Raw genomic sequence first — 17,772 nt, 5'->3', positions numbered from 1 at the left:
TTTTTTTTTTTTTGGTGAGACAGGGTCTTACTCTGTCTCCCAGTCTGGAGTGCAGTGGTGGTGTGATCTTAGCTCACTGCAGACTCGACCTCATAGGCTCAAGTGATCCTCCCACCTCAGCCTCCCAAGTAGCTGGGACTACAGGTGCCATCATGCCTGGCTAATATGTTGTAGAGACGAGGTTTTGCCATGTCACCCAGGCTGGTCTCAAACTTCTGAGCTCCCGAAATCTGCCCATCCTAGCCTCCTAAAGTGTTGGGATTATAGGCATGAGCCATCACGTCCAGCTAAGGCATTTTTCTATTGTAGTTGATTTTAGTCCTTATAACCAATTAAGGATATAATCTTAAACAAGTCTTATCTCTTACTCTAAGAATGTTTTCTTAGGATTTCTTGAGATTTCAAATTACCAGATTTTATAATAGTAGTGAATATATCTTCAGGCCCCTGTTTTTCTTTTCTTTTTTTTTTTTTGAGATAGAGTCTCTGTTGCCTGGGTTGGAGTGCAGTGGGGCAATCTGGGCTCACCGAAACCTCAGCCTCCAGGGTTCAAATGATCCTCCTGCCTCAGCCTCCCAATAGCCAGAGTTACAAGCACATACCACCACACTTGGCTAATTTTTATATTTTTAGTAGAGATGGGATTTCACCATGTTGACCAGGCTGGTCTTGAACTCCTGACCTCAAGTGATCTACCCGCCTTGGCCTCCCAAAGTGCTGGGATTACAGGCATGAGTCACTGCACCCAGCCCCCTGTTTTTCAAATTGAGGTATGAAAAGCTGTAAGTTAAACATAGTCTCATCTTCCTCAAGTGTTTATTTTACACAGATTTTAGGGGAAGTTATTGATGTATATTTTTGATATATTATGGAATAAAACATAAAATTCTCATTAATTGTTAAGTTAAAACATGACACTTCAAATAAATCTCCCATTTATATAGTAAGCAGCTTAACAATACATCCCAGACTTCTCAAGAGTATAAGTTCTTTGCCTATAGGAGAGTTGAGAAGTACTGCCTTAATTACAAAAATACTTTAATTCTTTGCCTGAGCCAAAATTTCCAGTCCTGAGATTGTGTGAGTATAAATTAAAATAACAGGAGATGATTACATGATCCAAAAGTGTGGATTTACTAGGTTAGAAGCACGTCTGTTAGATCTTGGCTGTCACTATATAAACCTTTTGCCCCTAGAGTTTTCTTTGTTGTAAATACCTAAAAGTTCCTCACTCTGCCACTGTACATGGAATAGATTTGGAAAGGATACTTCCAACACTTTGTTTCTATCACCAGAGTTAATTATTCTACTTACACATTAACACTCCTGCCTTTAAAGTAAAATTGTTATGTCAGAGCCCCTGCCTGTCAGTGTTAATTTATCTTAAAAACATGAATGGAGAGGTAGTGTTGACACCAGCTCAGAGCCACGTGGTCCTAGAGAGGTCACAGTTTTGTGGGCAGAATCCAAGTGCAAAAATGTGGCTGTTTCAGAAGAGCCTCTCTAGAAGCTTGGGGGATATTCAGCACTAAAGTGGGATATTGGCTGAAGGCCTTCTTACCTTGGAGATAGTACAATTTTGAGCAAGAGGAATGAATCATCGTACTTGGGTTTCTTGAGGCACCCAGGTAAGGAAAGGGTAGGTAGAGAAAACTTATACCCATGAAGCAGTGCATCGCTCTTAGAAACTCTCTTTCTAGTGGCAGTGTGGTCTTCCCTGTTTTAGCTTTCACATTTTTCTTTCCTCTTTTGTTGTAACTGTCTGAAAAGCAGAGACTTTGTTCTACAGGTATGCTTCAGTTATCAAGTTTACTTGGATCCAGGCTATTTAGAATTAACCATCTATCCAAATAAATGAAGTTTTAAGAAAACTGAAACTTATCCCTTTAGGCTCCAAAATAATTTTATCTAACTAGGTTCTGGTTTATATAGGAATTGTTTTAAACTCAATTTGCCTAATTTTCTAAATACTGGATTGTGCATAAGTTTTTTTAAAATGGGTGCAGGTTAACATTATTTAAATGATTGTGCTATTCTATACTATGGTGATATTCTCAATGATATAAGAGACATTTGGGGCTGCTTTGTATTAAGTATTCCCAAATTACCGTGCACTTTGATTTCTGTATTGAAGTTATTGTTCAGGGCCTCTATAGTATTGTACTGGTTGGATTGGTTGTGCACGTATATGTGGAGATGAGGTAATTTTGGGATTTCTCCCCACCTCCATGATATCAGGTATTATTTCTTACTGCTATCACTTTTCATTGCTGTCATTGGGTCTGTGTAGTCTATTCTTCCCTTCTAATCTTCATTGAGCTAGAAAATGAGATAAATAGGCCTGTTAAAATTGCGTTAGCTATGAGCTAAAATATAGAAAAGAGTCTACATGCAGGCATAAATAGTGTGTGGATTTGAGGACAAGCCATCTTTTTCTTTTCATTTAATCCTTGGTTTCATAGAGACATTTTGACTTTTGATGTTGCTGGAAGATTTCAAAAAATTACTGGGCATTACTTTATTTTATTTGTATCCTAGTTTGTTGCCTATTAGTGCTCAGAGTTCAGTAGCGCTTAGTTGCTTGTCATAGCCAACTTGTTTCAGTGATTTCTAAAAATAAGCCTTCCACCTTAAATACTCTGGATGTGAAGGCTGGGACTGGACACTGATTGGCTGGGCACCTGCAGAGCGTGTCCATCTGCAGTGGACTGTTGTTGTTAAGACAAGCCAGGAAGAAAAATGAGAAGGGTGAAGCGTGGTGGAATGTCCCATGTGTGGTCCATCATCAAGTCAACAGGTAGTTACCATAAAATGATCAGTATCCCTCCTCAAGTTGGGGATGCAAATCAAAAGGCCTATTCCACCTGTCTACCTTATAGGGAATTCAAGGGCTTTGGAAAGAGTTTTTGCCTTCTCCCAGCAAAAGTCTTTGGTCAGGAGGGGAGGAGCATATTGTTGGCTGAACTCATGCTGAGCTCATCGGAAGTGAAAACAATGAGGAGAAAAATCCTGTGTGTCAGTTCCATAGTCCCCCGGAGGCTGCATAAAGGGAAGGTCTTTTTGGACCCATTCTGAGGACTGAGTCATTTTCATGATTTGAGTGTTGAGTTCCTGGGTTAATGTGTTATAGTCCAGCCACAGATTAATCTTTCCTTACACCAGCAGCAGACCAGATTTATAAAGTATGACCCTGTTTTCAGATTCAAATTATTTTAATAAGGAAAAGACAAAGATGAAGATAAATATTTTTAAAAACAGCATTAGCTGTAAGTTTTCAGCTCTTTTTTTAATGGAATCATACTGTTAGCACAGAATCTGCATAAGAGAAGAGGATATGAATCTGGGAGACGGAAACTCTGCTGTAACCTAGCTAACTCCATGGGAGATAGTCAGAATAGACAGATGAGTTAGGTCTGTGAAGGACCCCCAGTCTTATAGGGGGCTGTACAATAGTGCTGATAGATCCATGGATCTGCAGTCTGTGGGGAAAATTATTTCCTCCTTAAATGAATGTGGAAAACTAAAATACATTATTCCTAGGAAAGGCTTTCCCTCAGTTGCTTCTGAATAATTAGTAGGTCCTCACTGGCTGACCAGATTCTGTCACATGGGAGTGGAAGAGAATTCTTTTCCACTCAAGCCAGGCAGAGACCTCAGGCTTCCTGAGTTAGGATCTTTACCAGGTTCAGCTCTCTGTTGGAAATAGAAAGGAAGAAGCCATTCTGGAAATAACTAATGAGAGAATTGAGCTTGTTTTTAGAAAGCTGAAAAGACAAGACTTTGGCTAATCTCTTCAGGAAATTCCATTTTCCTGAATAAGAAAGTCTGATTATTGAGGAAAAGGAATTGTATGTGTCTAATAGGAGGCTAACAAGAAAAGAAGGACCTTTTTATCACTGAAACTTGAGCCAAAGAATTCCCCTAGAGTGACCTTCCTGGGAAGGGTAAAAAAAAAAAAAAAAAAAAAAAAAATATCTGTTAAGTCTGATGATAACAAGAGACTTTTCTTGATTTTGAAATTCCCTATGTAGGTTTTACTTGTCAAGAATTGAGATCATTCTGAATCTTAAACCAGCCCCTCCTTTGCCCCCTGTTTCCCCCAAGAACCATGTGACTTCTCACTCAGAAAGTATGTGATGGTTTGAGCATCACACTAGTAAGCATTATCAAGAAACCTGGATGCACCTTCATTGACTTGTTTTTCATATGTATTTATATTGCTGTGTATTCGGGTCATTCTTCAGACTTGGCATTCTACCTCAATGATAAGAATGAACAATGGGTCCAAGCACAGTGGCTCATGCCTATAATCATAGCACTTTAGGAGGCCGATGTGGGCAGATCACTTGAACCCAGGAGTTCGAGACCAGCTTGGGCAACAAAGGGAGACCCTTCTACAAAAAATAAATAAATTAGCCAGGCATGGTGGCACATGCTTGTGGTCCCAGTTTACACGGATGCTGAGGCAGGAGGATCACTTGATCCCAGGACGTCAAGGGGTGGACGTCCAGTGGGGGTGACAGTGAGATCCTGGAGAGAGAGAGAGAGAAAGGAGAGGGTGGATGGGGAGTGGGGGGGGGCAGGGGGGTGGGGTCGGAATGGACTCACAGACCTCTTCAGGATCTGTAAGTTTCTTATTGTGGTTTACTTCACCAAGTGGTGCATATATATAAAGCACCCAAACCATTTGGTCTTTTCCTTTCTTGTCTTTGAGGTTGGGCTGTTGGGTGGTAATAGGTACAGCAGCAGGCTTCCTTAGGATTATTTTCATTCTTAATTCAGGTTGTGCAGAGCCCAGGATCAGGGTCTTAATATATTTGAAGCTTCTGCCTGGGAGACCTAGGTATCCTACTATAAAAACAGGATGAGAAAGTCCTGTAAACTCCTTCATTTTATTTTTTCATTTTTTATTTATTTTTATTTTTATTTTTGCCTCATAGCAAGCTTAGGCATCCTCCTGTGCACAGTGAAAAACCCTAGAAGAGGCCAGGCACGGTGGCTCATACCTGTAATCCCAGCACTTTGGGAGGCTGAGATGGGCTGATCACCTGAGGTCAGGAGTTAGAGACCAGCCTGGTCAACATGGTGAAACCCTGTTTCTACTAAAAGTATAAAAATTAGCCGGGCATGGTGGCACATGCCTATAATCCTAGCTACTCAGGGAGGCTGAGATAGGAGAATGGCTTGAACCCAGGAGGCAGAGGTTGCAGTGAGCCAAGATCGGACCATTTCACCCCAGCCTGGGTGGGTGACAGAGCAAGGCTCTGTTTAAAAAAAAAAAAAAGACAGGGCCCAGCATCGAGTTGAAAGATTGCCAATTTGCACAGACATATTTACTCATTCCTTTCAAATGGTTACAAAGACAGTATCAGCTCATCTACATTTTTGGCAGTTAGTACACCTGCCTGAGGGTGAGTCACTAGAGGATAGAGCAAATGAGGCTAGCATTATCTGCCTGCCCTTGGAGAGACAGGAAATCACACTTTGTATGAACTGTCTCTCACCTGGAGGTTTAGGTTTCCTTAGCCTTAGGAAGATAAGATGAGTGGGTATCCTCTATCCCTGCCAACCCCTACCTTGTGCTGACCCTTCCTTGGCCTGTCTTGCCTTTTTCCTTTCTTCCTTAAACAAAGCTACTCCAAATAGGAACTAGGGTCCAAGGAAAAAAAGACAATATCCTAAAATAGGATTTCTCAATTTTAGCACTATTGACATTTTTTGGAGGGAAAGTGGGGAGGGAAGGGGCAGCTATTCATGTCACCACCTCTGCCCACCACTATCAGCATTTTGGACTGGATAATTCTTTGTTGTGGGAAGCTGTCCTGTGCATTGTAGGCCACTTAGCAGCATTTCTGACCTAATAACTTCCCAGTTGTACAACTAAAAATGTCTCCCTGGAAGGCAGAATTACCCTCTGTTGAGAACTATAGCTCTGAAAGAAATTGCCACCTATATATGGGAAACCTAGAATTCAGGTGGAATAGGTTACTAATTAAATATTTACATAACAAGCATCCTTCTGATAATCTGATTATGACTGTGTGTAGTGGCAACAACTACTTCTAAGTCAGCTTTCCTTTAAGCCAGCCCTTGGATTCTTTTATTTTTGCTGGCTTTAATCTGTGTCTGGCTTAACACCTCCTGGTCACTTTCCCTTGCTGGAATTTGTGTACAGTTGTTGATGCAGGTGTTTGGTTGGTGATGCATTGCCAAAGAGAAGAGGAACTTCCTTTGTGGACATACTTCAGGGAGCTTCCTTGTTCTGTGCCTTTAAGTGGAGACTACAGTCTCTCAGTTGTTCTCCACAGCCAACCAAGAGTTTGGCTGCTGATATTTATAACCCTTATGTGACCACCCCTACTTCCCCGCCCCACAAAGAATACGAATGCTTTGTAATAATCCTCTCCACCTCCACCATAGCAACTGGATGGGGAGAAGGTGAAGGAACCTTTAAGTCCTTTAAGTTTGCTTCATGTTGAACCTTTTCCAGCTCCTTTTTAAAGTATTGCCAGTTAGTATTTTAAATATCAGTGTCATAAGCAAAATCCCTGCAGCCATTGTATCATCTTAAAGGAGACTCATGCCCCAATGAAGGTAGTAAAATTGAATGAAAGGTAGTAAAATCATCAAGAAAGGATTGATAGATTTCACAAAAATCTGTCTGGAAATTTGATAGCAAGGTGAGATTTTAAAGCAACAAACAAATATATCTGCAACCAAAGAAAAGGACTGAGCAGTTGGATTTGAGTTTACTAAAATTTTTCACATACAGTATCAGCATGTACTGTATGTGAAATACATCAACATTCACAACTAAGATTCATCATTTGTATAAGAAGGAAGAAATATGTTTCCAGAAAAACTAGAATGTACCCTGTGCAGAATTTGTATGTATTGATTGTTGAGTATTTGATTAGTAAACATGGTTGAGATAAGCACAGACTTGCAGAACAGTACTGATCTTCACTGTGCAGAGAAATGAATGGTAAATGGTCTCAGCCTTAGCCTGGTCCTGGAGCTTCAGAAAAATATCCTGGGCACTTTTAAGCTCGCTAATAAGCTGTGAGCTTCTAGGAAGTATGATGAGTTTCTTTGAAGGGCCGTTTATTGTTAGAGTTGCTGGTTTACCAGGAATAAAATGAATCCCACAGGGAGTCGTGTCAGGTCACAGCACCAAACTATCACTATACCAAAGGGCTGTCTCCTGCTGCATGGATTCTTCCCAAGTCTCAGCTGTCCCAGTTGGAAAAACCCAACTATGGGTAGAATGTGCTCCCTCCCCACCTTCCTTAATACTTTGCCACCACTAAGTGCTTTTCAACTATGAGTCTGTTATTGGCTGCAGAAGATTAATGGGATACACTTACCCTCTAGGACATCATAAACTATTTTTCTACCACCAGTCCTGTCATTTGAAATATGGATCTTTGCTACACGTGGTAATGGTTCATGGATCCTTTTATGGGGGCTAGAAGGAAGTGGTTCTGTATTTCTCTTAACCCATCCCTACTGAGCAAGTTGCTTTGTGCTAGTCCTTGTGGTGGGTACTGGAGTCTCAGACAGTCTCTAGTTAACGGTGTATGGATATGCCTTGACTTACAGTGGAATTATGTCCAGATAAACCCATCATAACTCAAAAATACTGTAAGTCAAAAATGCATTTAATGTACCTACTGACCATCATAGCTCAGCTTAGCATACCTTAAACATACTCAGACATTTACATTAGCCTACAGTTGGACAAAATCAACTAACACAAAGCCTTTTTTATCATAAAGTGCTGACTAGCTCATGTAATTTCTTGAATATTGTACTGAAATTGAAAAACTAAATTGTATGAGTACTTGAAGTATGGTTTCTACTGCATGCATATCACTTTCACCATCATAAAGTTGGAAAATCTTAAGTTGAACCATTGTTAAATCAGACACCATCTATAGAAAGGGAAATAGATAAAGAGAATTACCGTGGAAGTGATGTAGTGATAAACACAGTACAAAAGATCTGAGTCTAAATGATCTCTGAAAAAAACTCTCTGTAAGTCAGACATTTAAAATCCCATTTTACCGATAAGAAAACTTAGACTTGAAGAGGTTAAAATAACTTGTTCGAGCCACATAGCAAGTAAATATGAGAGTTGGGATTGGGAAGGCCTTTTTGGCGCCAAAGTTTATGCTACACCATTCTTTGTCAACCAGGCTCAGCTTTGCCAGAGAAACCTCCCCCCACCTTGAGATGGGGTTTCACTCCCATCATCGAGGCTGAAGTGCAGTGACACAATCATGGCTCATGACAGCCTCAACCTCCCAGGCTCAAGTGTTCCTCCCATCTCAGCCTCACAAGTAGCTGGAATTACAGGTGCATGCCACCATGCCTGGCCAATTTTTGTATTTTTTGTAGAGACAGGGTTTCACTTTGTTGCCCAGGCTGGTCTTGAACTCTTCAAATCAAGTGATCTGCCAGCCTCAGCCTCTCAGAGTGCTGGTATTTACAGGCATGAGACACCGTGCCTGGCCCAGAGACATTTCTTATTATGACTGGGAAAGCTGCTACTGGTATCTGGAGAGTGCTGCTAAACAACGTACAATACACAGGATGGCCCCTTACAATGAAAGAATTATTCAACTTACTTCTAGAAAGCTAGGGAATTTGATTTTTGCCATCTTCGGATTCCATGACAAGAGTTAACTGATGAAATAGTTCTACTCCCTGGGGATGCTTCTGTGGTTTTCCTCCCTTTTAAGAAAATTAGTTAAGAAACAGTGTTGCTTCCGGGAGTAACTTACACACATAGATTCAGGATCTTGGGGAACTAATCTGAGTCAGTGGCTGAAGAATTTTCTCCATGCCTGACCAGTCCCCACCCCACACTGCCACAAGGCTCCTGCTGTGGAAATCAATCAGCTGTGTATCTCAAGCTGCTTCCTGTAGGGTGTGTTATGGAATGGCATCAGCCCTTGCACCAGCTGGGAGTACTGATCTCAGTGTGATGTTATCAGACTCTTGAGCCTTACTGTTTGGAACAAAGGACCCTCTGTTAAGAATGCAGAGAGCTAGTGTGATTGGCTAGTCAGCATATACGTACATGGTTCCCATGGGAAAAAAAAAAACACATAAATTATGCTATAGCCCTAAAAATTGGGCCTCCAAAATGGATTTCCTGACCTTCTGTCTGTATTCACAGTTCTTCCTGTCCTTATCCTTCCACCAAAGCAATGCAAGGGCCATCTGATCTGATAAACGGTGGTATCCTTCAGAACTAGTCTGTTTCTGTGTCTCTGGTCTTGGAAACTGCATATTTGATCCCCATTATCTTTCCGGTGTTATTTCCTATATAGGCCATCCACTCCACCCAGTTACCCTAGACACTCCTTATACATTTTACATATTTGATTTCTGAAGACATAGCTCAAGTCCACCTCTTTATAAAGCCTTTTTTTCATTCTTTTTTTGGAGACAGATTCCCACTCTGTCACCCAGGCTGGAGTACAGTGGCGTGATCTCGGCTCACTGCAACTTCCGACTCCCAGGTTCAAGCTATTCTCTTGCCTCAGCCCCCTGAGTAGCTGGGATTACTATAGGTGTGTACCCCTAAGCTCGGCTAATTTTTTAATATTTTTAATAGAGACGGGGTTTTGCCATGTTGGTCTCAAACTCCTGACCTCGGGCTGGTCTCAAACTCCTGACCTAAGGTGATCTACCTGCCTTGACCTCCCAAAGTGCTAGGATTACAGGCATGAGTCATCACGCCTGACCTTATAAAGCCTTTTGGTCTCCCCAGCTCACTACTTCTGATCTCTTAATCATTTACAATGTGATTAATCACTTACAATACATAACTCATTTGGCTTTTATCACACACTACCCAATTTTGACATTTTCTGATTATATGCTTTTGTCCCCTCGCTTCAGTTAATTCATTTTTGTGTCCCTTAATGTAGTTAACATTGGTATATACATAGTTGGAGATGAGTGAATATTCAACTGACTGGATGAACATTATTTTTCATAAGCCATGTGAGCTCTAGGATTCAAAATGAGGCATATCCTTGTGTGTCCTGAAAAAATTCTAATTTTAGCCTGATTTCCTCAATCTCCATCTTCCCTCTGGGCTTCCTTCCCTCTCTACTATTTAGTATATGTTAAGGGAACACATCTCTTTTCAGTATAAGAAAGCAAAACAAAGAAAGAAATATGCTACTTCTTATGCACAGAGTCATTGTTGTTTACCGAATTAATTGACAGTTAACAAGTCTGCATACTTCAATTTGTTGTGGTGAAAAAAACTGAATACAAATTCTAGTCAGAAATATCCTGGTTTGAGTCTTGGCTCTATTATTTTTACTAAGAGTGACCTTGAGGGAAATTACTTAACCTCTCTGAATCCTACTTACTTTAACTATAAAATGCAAACATTGGTAAGTCATACCTTTAGGATTTTTATGAAAATTTAGTGAAGTGATATATGTAAAAGCATTAGGCTTATATTTGGTGCTCAGCTCAATAGATGATGATGTGCTTTTTTTTGAGACGGAGTTTTACTCTGGTTGCCCAGGCTGGAGTGCAATGGCATGGTCTCGGCTTACTGAAACCTCCACCTCCTGGGTTCAAGTGATTCTCCTGCCTTAGCCTCCTGAGTAGCCAGGATTACAGATGCGTGACACCACACCTGGCTATTTTTGTGTTTTTAGTAGAGATGGGGTTTCTCCATGCTGGTCAGGCTGGTCTCAAACTCCTGACCTCAGATGATCCACCTGCCTCAGCCTCCGAAAGTGCTGGGATTACAGGTGTGAGCCACTGCACCCAGCCTGATAATATGCTTTTTTAAAAGAAGCTTATCTAGACATATATAGTAGAATATATAATATATTTTTATATATTATAATATATATTATATATAATATATATATAATATATATTATATATAATATATAATATTATATATTATATATAATATTATATATATAATATATATAATATATATAATATAATATATATAATATTATATATTATATATAATATTATATATATTATATATAATATATATTATAATATATAATATATATATAATATTATAATATAAAAATTATAATATAATTTTTTTTTCTTCTTTTTGAGACAGGGTCTCACTTTGTCACCCAAGCCTGAAGTGCAGTGGCGTGATCATGTCTCACTGCAGCCTCAACCTCCCAGGCTCAAGCCATTTTCCCACCTCAGTCCCCCAAGTAGCTGAGATTACTGGCGTTCGTCACCACACCCAGCTAATTTTTGTATCTTTTGTAGAGATGGGGTTTCACCATGTTCCCCAGGCTGATCTTGAACTCCTGAGCTGAAGTGATCCGCCCATCTTAGCCTCCCAAAATGCTGGGGTTATAGCCATGAGCCACTGTGCCAAGCCTGTGAAATCTTTTTAATAAGAACCGTTATCCCTCTTTGTGCCTAGGGATGATCATTCTCCAGAAGACATGATTTGAGGCCCAGCACCAGATTAGATTGGTTTTTCTTTTTGGAAAAATGGAAATTATGAGGCTAAAGTAAAACTAGTTTGATGACAATGAAACAACCTTCCTGAGCAGTTTTTGTGGGAACAATAGTGTAGAGCTTATTTCTAGCCCTAGAGTAGCAATAATAGGCAAGTTTAGATCATGACTCTACACAGTTTAAAATATATTCTATGAATTAAAATATATATATACATATATTCTATGTACACATACATATACATACATGTTTATTTGTTCATTAATTTATTCATTTATGCATTTCTATCAGAATCCTACAGTCAGCAAATTTCTGAGACCATTTTGGTCTTGGCTTGTGTGCTCTACAAATTAATATTATTTTCAAATCATTATCCAGAATTAACGAGAAGACATTACCAGCTCTGACTTCCCCAGCCATTCAGTTGCCCATGAGATCAGCTCTAATGATCTCAGGGATTTTGGCCCAATTAGCTTTTATCATAGATCATGTTATCTTCCTCTGTTGCCGTACAATGGCAACTACTAAGTCAGCATCTTTAGGAAAGATACTTCTTAATATTAATCTTTAATTCAACCATTGAGGATTGAGGAGGAAAATATCAGCATAGTTTTAGAGGCAAGCAGCTTAAAATAAAGATATAATTCATCTCTCTGCCAATATCATACCAGATTGAGATGTTTTACAGAAAGTCTTTAATTCTTTACAGTTTCAGCAAATATGTGTTTTTAATATTTGGTCATGTGTATATATGAATCAAGGAAAGGAGATAATTCAAAGAAATTATATGTGCCTTACATTTTCTCCATCTTGAATTCATTGTATTCATCAAGCCAACCATCTAATATCTCTGTCATCTTGCAATTCATTCTCAAAGGATAAGCTCTGGTTTTGGTCTAATTCTTTAAACTCATACCTAAGCTGTTTGTTTCTTTGTCATCAATGATAAGAATTTTCCTTAGTAACAAAATGAAAGAGACGATTTTGAGAAATCTCTTCTTCCTGTATTATTTATTCTGCCTTCTTTTCTGATATTCAAGAGGGGGACTTGGTGCAGTGGCTCATGCTTGTAATCCTAACACTTTGGGAAGCCGAGGTGGGGAGATAACTTGAGGTCAGGAGTTTGAGACCAGCCTGACCAACATGGTAAAACCCCGACTCTACTAAAAATACAAAAATTAGCCAGGCGTGGTGGTAGGCACTTGTAATCCCAGCTACATAGGAGGCTGAGGCAGGAGAATTGCCTGAACCTGGGAGCAGAGGTTACAGTGAGCCGAGATCGTACCCACTGCACTCCAGCCTGGGTGACAGAGCAAGACTGTCTCAAAACAAAAAAAGAGGGGGCCATTCAATCCTTGGACCTCTTTCATCGAAATAAACAAGCAACTTAGTGATGATTGTGCCACTCTGGACCTGGAAAGACTACTCTCAGCCCCAGGGGAAAGCCCACATCATCACTTTCTCAGGAAAACGTCCCCTGAGATTCCAGGCCAGGTTGAAGCCATTACCTATGTTCTCATAGCACTATGTGCTTCTCTTTCAGAGTAACTATGCAATTGAATTAAAATGAATGTCCTTCTGCCTTACTAGAATGTAGGCTTCTGACTATGTCTTGCTCATCACTCACTCCCTTAGTGCCTAGCATAGTTTAGGGCACATAGTAGATCCCAATAAATATTTGGTGAATGGATGAAAAGAAGAGAATCAAGGATACAACCTTGTAAAATTGGTTGCCTCAAGAGGATAGGAAGAAGAATCCAAGGAAACAAAGAAGGACTGGCTAGAAAGATAGCACCAAGATACCGCAGTGTCATGGAAGCCAAAAGAACACAGTTTCAAGAGGAAGGGAGGATCAATACTTGTTTCTCACCACGGCTTATCCTTAACCACCTCTAATCTTATCTAACACCCGTCAGTGCTGAAACTGCTGTCTTAGATATTGACTTCCTAGTTGCCACGTTCTAGTGGCCTTGTCTCCCTCACTGTTCTCCTCTTTCGTTGTGCAGCATCTAATATCAGATTTTCTTTCTTAAAAGTTAATTTACTTTCTGGACATTATGTTCTTCCATTGTCTTCTCTGGCTGCTCTTTTGCTTTCCTTTTTGGTTTGTCTTCCTATCTTCTAAATATGTGGTTCCTGAAACTCTGTCATCTATCCTTTTCTCTTCTCTCTGGATTCCGCCTCTGAGATGGCAGCTCCTCACTGTTCTACAGGGAAAGGCTTCCAAATCTCTCTCCCCCCCCCCCCCCCCCTTTTGAGACAGTCTTGGTCTATCTCCCAGGCTGGAGTACAGTGGTGTGATCGTGGCTCACTATAACCTCCACCTCCTGGGTTCAAGCAGTTCTCCTGCCTCAGCCTCCCAAGCACTTGAGACTACAGTGCATGCCACCACACCTGGCTAATTTTTGTATTTTTTGTATAAAATACAAAAAAAAAATAGGAGAAATGGGGTTTTGCCATGTTGGTCAGGCTGGTCTTGAACTCCTGACCTCAGGTGATCTGCTGCCTCAGCCTTCCAAAGTGCTGACATTACAGGTGTAAGCCACCACACCTGGCCCAAATTTATATCTCTATCCCAGTATTGAATCTCTTGTGTGAGGGGCCCTTCTAGACAGCTTCACATGGGTCGTTTTTTAGTATTTCACATACCAAATGCTCTAAAATAAATGAATTCAAGTATTTTCTTCTTTCCTGCTATTGCTTTATAGTACTGCTATGCCCTTAGTAACCTAAAAGTAACACTATATGGCATTGTCTTTGTTTCTTTCCCTCTAACTTCTACCTTCTCTCTGGTCAGTTGTGAAGCCCAAATATTCTTCCTCTGCAGTTACTTTCACAGCCCTCTTCCTCATTTTTACTAGCTGTATTATTTTGGACAAGTAAGCTTGCCACCCTAAGCTTCATTTATAAAGATTTGGATTTTTTAATGAGATAATATAAGTGACAGTTGAGTGAGCAGCCTGTCCCAAAGTCTTCATTTAAAAAGTTTTTTTTTGCTGGGCATGGTGGCTCACACCTGTAAGCACAACACTTTGGAGGCCTAGGCAGGTAGATCACTTAAGCTCAGACAACATGGTGAAATCCCATCTCTATTAAAAATACAAAAATTAGCTGGGCATGGTGTTGTATGCCTGTCATCCCAGCTACTCAGGAGGCTGAGGCAGGTGAATTGCTTGAACCTGGGAGGTGGAGGTTGCAGTGAACCAAAATCATGCCACTGCACCCCAGCCTGGGCAACAAAGCGAGACCCTGTCTCAAAAAAAAAAAGTGTTTTTTTTAACAACAACAACAACAAAATATATATTTTAGAGACAGGATGTCACTCTGTCACCAGGCTAGAGTGCATTGATACAATTACAGCTCACTGTAACCTTAAACTCCTGGGCTAAACTATTTTATCAATTCAGCCTCCCAAGTAGCTAGGACTACAGGTACACACAACCATGCCCGGTCAATTTTTTAACTTTTTGTAGAGACAAGTATCTTGCAATGTTGCCCCGGCTGGTCTTGAACTCCTGGCCTCAAGAAATATTCCTACCTCAGCTTCCCAAAGTATTGGGATTATATTGGGATTACAGGTGTGAGCCATTGAGCCCAGCCAGAATTTGCTTCTTTTGAGTCCTGCCTTTGGCTCTTCACTAGAAATATTTATCTTTGCCATCTCTGTATGTCTGAAATCCTAATGAGTAAATGTGATTCCCTCCATAAAGCCTTCTCTGATACCCACTGCCTTCCTTCTTCCTACCCTTCTGTCAGGTCTTTTCTAACTTGTAAAGTCCCATGCTTTGTCATCACCATGGTTTTGGTGACCATTGGTCTAAAAGAAGGATTAATACACTGTCTTTTGGAAAGTCTGCAAGCAGGAAAGGGCTTACAGAGGTCATGAGAGTTCCAGCTGAGTGTGTGGAAAGTTTTCTCATGGATTCAGGAGTACATGAGAGCTCAAATAGCATCAAAATCTTTGGTATCCCACTTAAAACAAACTTCGTGTCATGCTATGTTGCTTTATGAGCCACTCTGTAGCCATGTTTATAATAATAAAAGTACCAAAGGACGGCAGTGACTGATGCCCAACAGGTACAGACTAATACTGTGGAGTTTCTACTTGCTACTAAATAATGCTTGTAAAATCTAAAGATCCTAAGATGAAAGGCATTATGTAGATTTAAAATGAGCAAGATCCAACCAGTCCTCTGTATCCTCTTCTCAGAATTAGTCTTTCAAAAGAGAGCACCCATCAAGGTGGGTGAAAAGACATCATAGAATCTAGGGAAGTGTAAATCTAGGGTCTCCAGATTGTCCCAGAGGGTTGGCAGTTTCGGTCTGGAGCAGACAAAGGCAGGATGCCAGGTCCAAAACTTGGAAAGGGAGCTGTGCTAGGGTGTGAGGAGACTCTACCGGCTGTCTTTCATTAGGAAGACCGCAGGAAGGAGCTGGAAGGGCCAGGATTTTTCTTTCTTTTAAGTTCACTGAAGGAAAATCTAACACCAAATTCTGTGCTTGGGAATTTCAAAATGAGTAGAGAATTCTTTGAACTCTGTAATCAACTAACTGGAAACTAATTTGAAATTTGGCTTCAGTGCATATATTTGTGCTTACAGGGGTGGGGGAAATATCTGAAGAGAGTCTCTGGAGCTCCCTGTATTTCTCTTTTAAAAAGTTTATACACAGCATGTGAAATGAACAGATGCTTTTTTTGTTGTAGCTATCAGGGCAACAAGAGGTGGAAAGCTGTATCAGATATTTTTTTCGTTACTGAGATGGCTGTTGGCAGAGTTCCACATACCTAAACTAAGGAGAAACTCATGAACAAATAAAAATGAAGACATGGAGGAGACCTTGTGCTTCCTCTCTTGATTTCTTTCTAAACACATATTGATGATTTTTTTAAAAGAGCAAAGCATTCAGAAAGCATTCTTTGGCTTTGGGTTTTGGGGGTTTTCTGGAGGTGGGATTGGAGGATTAGATTACTATATGTAACTTCTCTTTAGGGTGTATTTAAACTTATTTTCCTAACACCCCAATTAGAGAGAGTGTGACCACAGATCTGAATTTCATAGTTGCAGGAATGCTCCATTTATTTATATGGATCACTGATGAGAGTAGTAAGGATATTGGTAGATAGGTGTGGGAGGGAATTAATTAAGACTAGGCTGGATTGGTTCATAACTGACTTGGTGAGGAAACAGTAAAGGAATTTGTATCCATGAAGTTTGTGATTCTACATCAAGATAATTCTTTATGGCTGGGCACAGTGGCTCAGGACTGTAATCCCAGCACTTTGGGAGGCTGAGGTGGGTGGATCACCTGAGGTCAGGTCACCAGCCTAGCCAACAAGGGGTGAAACCCCATCTCTACTAAAAATACAAAAAATTAGCTGGGTGTGGTGGTGTGTGCCTGTAATCCCAGCTACTTATGAGGCTGAGGCAGGAGAATCATTTGAACCCAGGAGGCAGAGGTTGCAGTGAGCCAAGATTGTGTCACTGCACTGTAGTCTAGGCAACAGAGTGAGACTCCGTCTAAAAAAAAAAAAAAATTCTTTATAATAGAATAACCACCCATCCTTCATCCAGAACCAGAATTCCTCAGATTCTTCCAACCAAAGGGGCCCTGGCATGCTAAACAGTCTGTTATGATAGCTGAACACTTAAGTGAATGTATTTGGCCAGGGAGATTTGCTGGTGAAATTGATCTTTCCTTCCCTGAGTTTTTCCAGTTGTGCTGAATAATTAAAGGAAAATTAAAACCTGGATTCCCTGAACTGTTAAGTATCAGATCTGTAAGCTATCAGTCCTTAGGATTACAGCATGTCAAAGTTAGAAAGGACTTTAAAATTTATCTGAACAAACTGCAGAGGATTTGTAAGTCTGTTTTCCCAAATCTCTGCCAAGTGATTGCTTGAATTTCTGCTTAAACACCTCCAGGGTCCGGAAAGTCACCAGTTTAGGGGACACCCTATTCTTTGAATAGCTGTGAGAAGCTCTTTGTTGGTTTTAAATCTTAGATCTTAGTGTGCCAGCTTAAGGAGACATCCAGAACAAGTTATTTCTCTAGGTCAAACATTACTGGTTCTTGTACTGTTCGTTCTTCAGAGGACAGGGTTTCTAGTGTCTTGGCAATATAGGACCAAGAGGACACAGGATTCTGGGGCAGTGCCTTTAAAAGTTTTAGAATTAGCCGGGCGTGGTGGCTCACGCCTGTAATCCCAGCACTTTGGGAGGCCGAGGCGGGTGGATCACAAGGTCAAGAGATCGAGACCATCCTGGTCAACATGGTGAAACCCTGTCTCTA

General features: G+C 40.5%; 1 protein-coding gene across 29 annotated transcripts in view; it reads left to right on the top strand.

The window, feature by feature from the left end:
* The window catches only part of MACF1 (microtubule actin crosslinking factor 1), a 421,177-nt gene that overhangs the window by 324,057 nt on the left and 79,348 nt on the right, over nucleotides 1-17,772 (top strand). The window lies entirely within an intron of this gene.

This window comes from Cebus imitator, unplaced genomic scaffold, assembly GCF_001604975.1.
Source record: "Cebus imitator isolate Cc_AM_T3 unplaced genomic scaffold, Cebus_imitator-1.0 Scaffold385, whole genome shotgun sequence".
NCBI classification, from domain to species: domain Eukaryota; kingdom Metazoa; phylum Chordata; class Mammalia; order Primates; family Cebidae; genus Cebus; species Cebus imitator.
This window is presented reverse-complemented; position numbering and strand designations above follow the sequence as displayed.